Here is an 8,749-nt window from a genome sequence, read left to right on the forward strand (position 1 = left end):
CGCCATGCGCCCCCCCCCCCAGGGGCTGGGGTCCCCACTCTACCGTGAGTCCCCTATGAGGCCTCCTACATCCCCTTATTGCCTCACCCAAACCACCGGTTTAGCAGCAAACAAAATATAAGCCCTGGGCTATCACATAAGCTCAAGCCACATGGCTATAACAACATTCAAGCCACCCCAAGGGATCCATTTCTTGACAATCAAGCTGCTCGTGCATTCAGGCCTCTTCTCTTTCCTCACATCAAGAAATCCAAGAGAGCAAGGGAGGAATAAGACCAGGGCAGGCAGGCCTGTATTAGTCCTGGGGAAAGACCTAAAACTACTAGCGTCATTCCCAGACCTGCTGGGGTTGGATGATGTGGTGGGGCTGCCTATGGTGGGCCAATGTCCAGGAAATGCCACACCAGTGCCTCCCTAGGGAAAGGCGAGTATGGGGCGCTGCTTTGTGGGTGACCCTGTGGAGGGGAAAGGCTAGGGGAGCACAGCCTGAGAGAAAAGCACCCAGCTTTGGCAACAGCACAAGGGCCAGGAGAGCCCGAGGCCTGAGGCCTAAATGAGTGAGGTCCAGGTATGTCAACAGATTCCAGAGGCCCAAGTGGGCTGTACACCAAAAGTGGGGACCAGGCCTGTTGACAGACACCTGAGGCCCAAGGGGTGCAAGGCCCAGAAGCCCCACTGAGGGGATGCAGTAGTTACCCCAGTGAGTGGGTATAGCGTGAGGGGCTTGGAGCCTAATGAAAGGCAAGGAGCCCAGTGCAGGGGTATTTGGCCCAGGCATATCTAAGGACACCTGAGGACAAGCTGGGCCAGAGGCCGGGCTAAGGTATGTCCAAGGACACCAAGTTTGGGCCAGAGGCTGAATGCAGCCTAGCAATGGAGCTGGGGCAGTTGAAAGTCATTTTTGGATGCCATTTGGATGTGAGGCATGGGACATGGTGAAGGGAAGGTCAGAGCCATATATAACACCCTTGACATCAGGGCATTAAATGGGTAGCCTCCCACATTTTTCCATCTGGTTCAAGTGCATCAGGGTGTAGTGGGCAAATCAGGGTGGACTGACCTAGACAGGTGGGTAGGCTAATATTGTGACTGGCCTCAGGACAGCCCCCTGTCACAGACAGCAAGACACAGAACAATCAAGAAATGATGTTGATTGTCTCAATAAAAAAATATGACTTTTTTTTCTTTTAGAATAAGGTACTGGAAATGTATAAATGTTTCAGGGTTAACATCAGGGTGAGAGCATGCAAAGGCCATCATGCAAACCAAAAGGTCTGGGAGAGAATGGAGATAGCTGCTTAGAATGTTTTCTGCTCTTCTGTAAATGTGAAATGAAAACATTTGGAAAGGCAAAAATGCATAGCAGTTAATGTAGGAAGGAAGATCTGCATCATGAACAAATTATTCTAGCTATGCCTACACAAACAAAGAACCTGGCCAAAGGCTTTTAAAAAACCACAGAAATGGAAGGGACCCTTCCAGGAAATAAGAATGGGAAGGCCCAAGAGTAGTGGAGCTTGTCTTCATCAGTGGAAAATTCTTGAGGTAAGAGCCTGGCTATCAACCAGACCTTGGAAACACAAAACTGGAAGGGACATTTTGGGCCACCGAACCCAGCTTCTTTCATTCACAGGGAACCCAAAGAATTCTTTTAATCACCACCTCAAACCCTCAAATACAACTGCAGGGCAGGAAACTAGCAACACCAAGCACATACTATAACATGCCACAGGTAAAAGCAGGGGAGACAAGGACACTACCAATGCCCTGGCATTGCAGTGAGAAGGAACCAGTTGGTTAATTGATGCTCAGAAGATCCTAAGAGGACCATATCCCACACTAGAAGGCACCTCCTTATAGTTTCACAGTAGCTAGGATTTGGAGGGACCTGAACAGATCATGTATCCTGACCCACTACCACAAGCAGGAATGAATGCTGGATTCACAAGACCTCAGACAGGTGATCATCTAACCTCTTTTTTAATTTACCCAAGGTAGGGGCAAGGACCACTTCCCTGGGAAGTTGGTTCCAGATTCAGGCTACCCTAACTGTAAAATATTGCCTTCTGATCTCTAACCTAAACCTATTCTCCATCAGCTTATCCATTGTTCCTCGTCACCCCAGGTAGTGCTGGGGAGAAAAGATCAACCTATCTGCTGTTGATCTCCCCTGATGAGTTTGTAGGCAGCCACCAGGTCCCACCTCAACCTCCTCTTGCTGAGGCTGAACAGGTTCCGGTCCCTCAGTTTCTCCTCATAGGGCCTGTCCTGCTGCCCTCTCACCAAACGGGTGGCCCTCCTCTCAACTCTCTCCAGGCTGGCCACATCCCTTTTAAAGTGCGGCACCCAGTACTGGACGCAGTACTCCAATTGCGGCCTGACCAGTGTCGCATAGAGGGGGAGTATCACCTCTCTGGACTGGCTTGAGATACATCTTTGGATGCATGACAAGGTATGGCTGGCCTTGCTGGCTGTGGTCTGACATTGGCGGTTCATGTTCATCTTGGAGTCAGCAATGACTCCAAGATCTCTTTCCACCTCTGTGCTATCAAGAGGGGAATTCCCCAGCTTGTATGTATGCAGTGGATTCCTTCTCCCAAGGTGCAGCACCCTGCATTTATCTACGTTGAACCCCATCCTATTTTCATCTGCCCACTTTTGTAGTCTGTCTAAATCTAGTTACAGCCTCTCTTTCCCTTCAAATGTGCCCACCTCACCCCACATCTTAGTATCATCAGCAAACTTGGACAGCATGCCTTCCACCCCCTCATCCAAGTCGCTGATGAAGATGTTAAACAGTGTGGGCCCGAGGACTGAGCCCTGGGGGACTCCACTGCTCACATCTTGCCAGGTTGAGTATGATCCATCCACCACTACTCTGGGTGTGCCCCATCAGCCAGTTTTTTACCCATCCAAATCAATGCCACAGTCGCTTAATTTATTAATGAGAATGGGGTGAGAGACGGTGTCAAAGGCCTTCTTAAAGTCTAGAAAGACTACATCCACGGCGACACCATCATCCAAGGATTAGTTACCTGATCATAAAAGGCAATCAGGTTGGTCAGGCAGGACCTGCCTTTGGTGAACCCATGGTGATTGCCCCTGAGCATGATCTCCCCTGTTGGCCCCCCCACAGATGTGCTCCTTGATCATTCTCTCCAAGATCTTCCCGAGCACCGACGTGAGGCTTTCAGGCCTATAGTTACTTGGGTCCTCCTTCCTTAAAAATGGGGACCACATTAACTAGTTTCCAATCCCCTGGCACCTGGCCAGATGACCATGAATGCTCATATAGCCAGGCCAAGGGCTCCATGATGACCTTCCCTCCCTCCTTCCCCCTCCCATATTCTAGTTAACCAAACTAGGAGAAAAATTCTTTCCTGGCTCTAGATGTGGTTATCAATATGACCCTGAGCAGATGAGCAGGAGTTTCTAGCCAGGAACGTCTGGATTTCCATTAGTGGCAGAAACATCAGCACAGCTCAGCCATAATTAAAATATTTTGATAATAATGCCTCAGAGGAAGTCAACCCCTCCCCTTTCCCCAAAATAGTAACATTCAGGAGGTGGGAAAAAATTCCTTGCCAGCTCCAACTGGCAATGAGCAAAAGCCCTGAGGCTATAGGCCCCTAAATCAAGTTGTGGGATTTTTACCTTCCTCTGTAGTGTGGCGTACAAGCTGTGGAGTTGCCAGATGCCCTTCATGCCACCAGCTCTTAAGCCATCATCTTATTTTCCCCACCCAGAAGTGTGCAGCTTCATACAATGAACAGTAGAAGTACTTTATGTTGCTCAGATAACTAACTGATACCATTCTGAGATAAGGGCCCCTTTGTTAGTGTTGAGTTTGAGACACCACAACAAGCCTGATTTTCTGAGGGCAAGTACACATCATTTTTACTTAGTCAGGCTAATGTAGAAATGTTCATGCGTAGAAATATCAGACAAGTGAGGAACTGCCTGATCTCTCACATCTGGAAGGTTTATAAACTGAAAGCCTTTTTTAATGATGTAGCCATAGAATGATACTTACTTTCCATTTCTGTATAATGTTTCTTTCTGTCCTGGTTTTGGGTTAAGAAGAAACTTGCTATATAGATAGGTTATCCCATTGTTCCCACATCTTCTGAAACAGCTGGGCCCTGGCCACTATCAGAGAAGTGATTTAAGCAAGTGTTATGTAACTGAAATTATTTTATAAAATTATGACATATAACTTAAAACAATGCTGGGATTGATAGTCAGGGAATGCTAACAGGCCCTCAACTCTAATTTATCTCAGGAGGTTGCTAAAAGGAAGGACAATCTTGTAGCTGAGGCACTGATAACAGGACTCAGGAAATCTGGAATCAGTTTAGGACTCTTTAGGACAGGGACTGTCTCTTGTTATATACATGCACAGCAATTAGCCCCAGGCCTTGACTTTGGCTGGGATACCAATGGACTAGTAAAATAAAAGTACATTTGCCACACCTAGTTTAGGCTTAGGTGGCTTATTTTTAGCAAGAGCAGTGTGGGAAGCTGAAGCTAAGTAACTGAGGGTAGCAGAAGGGAAGGTGAGATTGGGGTGGGGATTTAACAGTTCAGCAGGGAGGGGCTGAGAGGGAAATAAGAACAGCACAACCCTTGGACTGGGGCAAGTGGCTGGGCTCTCTCAGCCCCAGTGCTGTGCTCCAAACATGCAGTCATTTGCTAGATCAGGTTTACCCTTTCTTGATCATTCTTTAGTTCTCCTCTTGAGGTGCGCTAACTTAGATCAGTCACACCATTTTTTGGATGATTTAATCCCTGAAAATGCCTGCATAAGTGGGCATTTAGATAGACCTAACCCTGATTAGGTTGATCCAAATGTAATGCTTGCACATACCCAAAGACTCCTTACCAGACCTATAGGTAGCTTGGCAGCCTCCTGATGACATGTATTTACTTAGTTATGATGTTTGGACTTGGGAGGACTTATTCATTTGATGTGCTGCCACTGGCTGTTGGCCCAACCTTCTATGCACCCCTCTTCACCCTTCTGTTTTCCAGCTTCTCAGGCTCTTCTAATACTCTCCTCTGCCCACAAAACATTCTCCCCAGCACTAGGCACATGCATTGATGCATTTTTAAAGGGTGCGTCTCCCCCTACACCCAGGGCTGCACTTTCACAAAAGGCCTCGCTCTTGAGCCTTAGCGTCTCTGCTCTCACTACTGATAAACACAGCATTTTGGAGACAAACTGGTAGGACAGGGATGACTCATTCCGAGATAAAGCAATCAGTAATTAAGTACATCTATAGGAAACAAGGTGGGTCAAACTTAGTAGGCCTGCCTGGACAAGTCAGGGTGAAGTTGCACATTACACATGGACCATACTAGGGCTGCTGAAAATACAAGCATCCACATGTTAAAGCTCGTTAACTTGTGCTAAGTGCTCACCGCACTTTCTAGCTTTAACACTGCTTAACATTCTACAAATTTAGTATTGTCTAAGTGTAATGTGTAACTTCATCCTTAATCACAGCAAGATTTGATTTACTGTGACACTGCTGTAAGCTCCAATCCATATCCCCAGTATGGGCTGAGTTAACAAGGCTGAGGGGGAAATCCCATGGCTGTTGAATGGAAAAGTAGTTTATCTAACTTCTCCTTTCCCCTGTTTCTTTTCTCTTAACTGACCTGCTTGTTCCCACCTGGTAGTGTTCTAGCACCAGTGACAGGAATGAAGCTTTTTAGACACATACAGACAAAAAAGAACAAACAGCTGGTGGAGAGGGGGGTCAAGTTAAATAAAACACTCCTCAGTTTAAGAAACGCAAGAGTTAGGGGAATTTTAGTTGTGGTTGGACAGTGATGATCACAAGCAAAATGTTCCTGCTTTTAAATAAACAGAAGTGGATCGTACACACTGTGGAAACAATAATGAATAGAAGTGTCAAGCACTTGAAACAGAGCGAGTAGCCACATTGCATACAGTGGCTTTGCTGCATTTGGACATCTTGAACCACTAAGCTCCAAATATTCTTCTTTCATAGTTCTTGGATTCAAGTCCTCCTTATGATATCTCCATCCCCAAGGGACTAATTTATTGCCAGATGTGACAGAGCATCTTTGGTGCCTACCACTTTAAGGGCAGCTGGCAGGTATGTGCCAGAGTAATGCGGTCATGTGACTGCCTCAGGAGGGCCTTGGGACTGGAGGAGAGGGATGAGCAGCCTCCGTTTTAGATCCAGGTCCTCAGGGCTGAGGCAGCAGTGTGCCGCTGGCAGCCAGAAAGACACCACCTGGCTGAGTGGCTGCTCAGGAACACCTTGGAGGTAAGGGCAGGAACTATGGGGATGGCAGGTGGCCCTTGTCCTGGGCATGACTGAAAACTACACCCTGCTGGGGAAGGATCACTTGACAGGACTGCCCATGGAAGAGTAGTTCCCCAGAAATGCCTCCTCAGTGAAAAGGTGGGTAGGGGTGCCTTATAACCCCAGCCTCCACAACTTAGTGGGAAGTTGAGCAGGTGGTGGGGCCAGACATGCCTAGGGAGAGGCACCTGAATCTGTGGGATGTAAGACCCCAAAAGGTAGTGGGGCCGGGCACACCTAGTGGGAGGCACCGGAGTCATAGTTTCATAGCTGATAGGGTTGAAAGGGACCTGAGCAGATCATCAAGTCCAACACCCTGCCATGGCTGGAAAGAGTACTAGGGTCAAAGTGCATCTAGCCTCCTCTTAAAGACCCCCAGGGTAGGAGCCAGCACAACTTCGCATGGAAGTTGGTTCCAGGTCCTAGCCACCCTGACCGTGAAGTAGCACCTCCTGATATCTAGTCTGAATCTACCCTCTGCCAGCTTGTGACTGTTTGTAAGCCGGTGTGGTGTAAGGCCCCAGCATAGGGGGGAATGTTGGCCTCAGGAAGGGGCAGTGGGTCCACAGCAGGACTGCACGGGGTGACCTGAAGGACTGCACAAGATTTGTCCAGTGAGAGAGCCCCAGTAGGGGTAGTAAATTGTTGCCCCAGTAAGGAGAATTGGGCCAAAGGCAGAGCTGGGCCTCAGTGAGAAGGCTTGCAGTGCATGGCTGAGGACACCTAGGCAAGAAGAGCCAAAGGCCATGGGTGGCTAGTAGGGGGATGGGGAAGTCATAGCGGGTAGTTTGGGACACAGTGTGACAATGAGCTCCATGGGGGAGTGAGTCCCAAGTAAGACCCTGGAGCACAGGTCATTGTGTGTGAGGCACCGTGCAATATACATGCCATCTGTGAGGCATGGGACAGGGAATAGGCAAGGTCAGAGTCGTGTGCAAAGAGCTTGGCATCAGGGCATTAAATGGCTAGCCTCCCACTTATTACATCAGGTTTATCCCAACAAGTCATGGCAGGTGAGACAGGGCGGACTGCCCTAGACAGAGGGGTAGCTGGTATGGTGACCGGCCACTAGTAGGCTTCTTTTGTCACACCATGAAACATTGGCCGATTCATTCCATAGGGCCAGATTGCCCTTGGCTCTTGAGTGGGTAGGTGGTTGGGAGGAAGGTAGAGAACATAGAAAGAGTGTCTTTTCTACCCAGCGTCCAACCCTGATTCAGTTATATTAAATGCAATATTTGCTCCTGGTCTTTTGAAGAGTCTACTCAGAAAAGTTCAGGTGGATGCTAATCATGCACCCCCCAGAGGGACAGGGAGGAGGACGTGGAGCCATAGTTTTACCTCAACATTGTAAACAGCGTGCACAAGGGTTTACAAGATGAAACAGATCTTTAGGATAGTACTTCACTATCCTAAAGGTTGGTTCCATGTTGCAAACTTTCCCTGTACCTGCACATTGGAGAGTTTGGTCCAGGAATGTATTACACCTTGGGAAATTATCTTATCTCAAGTTGCTTGTGAGCTAGTGCTCTTCCAACACCACTCCTCCTCATGGCTAAGTGCAACTAGCTATCAACCCCATAATGCTCTCGAGCACAGAGTGGCTAAAAAGTTGTGCCTAGGAACAGATAAGAAGTTGTGCCTAGACAAAAAAGAAAATGGAAAAAGCAGAAGTATTTTTTTCCATTCACCCACCCCCAGTTCTCCGTTCTTAACTAAACTAATATCACATGAGACATGCACATTCTGGAAAGCAGCCATTCTTAGAATCCACAGATGAATACAATTTGGGGGCTGATACATACACATTTCAAGCACATTATGAAAAGCACACAATATGCCAACATGACATATTGACTAACAATACCTAGATAGTATCTAAATTCACTTTGCAATACATTCATTAAGGAATTTTCCACTGACTGTAAAAAAAATTTTTTTATAAAAAACTTATACTAAGAACTTACAGTACAAAAAGCCATTAGCCACTTTTAAGTCTTCATAGAGGTATTTGGTATGGTCTTATACCTGTACAGTAAACTGTGTTGAACTCCGTATTAGCAACAACAATAGAATACCAAGAACAGAACAAAGCCTTAACATCAGGTTTATACCCTATACAAGAGATTCTCAGTCAGGGTACTACAGCACCCTGGGATGCCTTGATCTTTTCACAGATGTCACAGTATGCCATGCAATGTTATCACTGTTAGGTGTACAAACATGATTTCACAAAACAAACCCAATGTTTGCATTCACATGAGCAGGGGTGTATGCTTACAGCAGCACTAACAGTAGTGGCACAAATTTGTGCTGTCACTGTGCTGCAGTGCATGCCCAAGCAGTTTCCATGCTCCATGCAGTTTCCAGTAGAATACATTGTCTCACTGTTACATATGCTGCAAGGGGCG

The sequence above is a fragment of the Crocodylus porosus genome, unplaced genomic scaffold (genome assembly GCF_001723895.1).
Source record: "Crocodylus porosus isolate Cpor-Errol unplaced genomic scaffold, CroPor_comp1, whole genome shotgun sequence".
In the NCBI taxonomy this organism is placed as follows: domain Eukaryota; kingdom Metazoa; phylum Chordata; order Crocodylia; family Crocodylidae; genus Crocodylus; species Crocodylus porosus.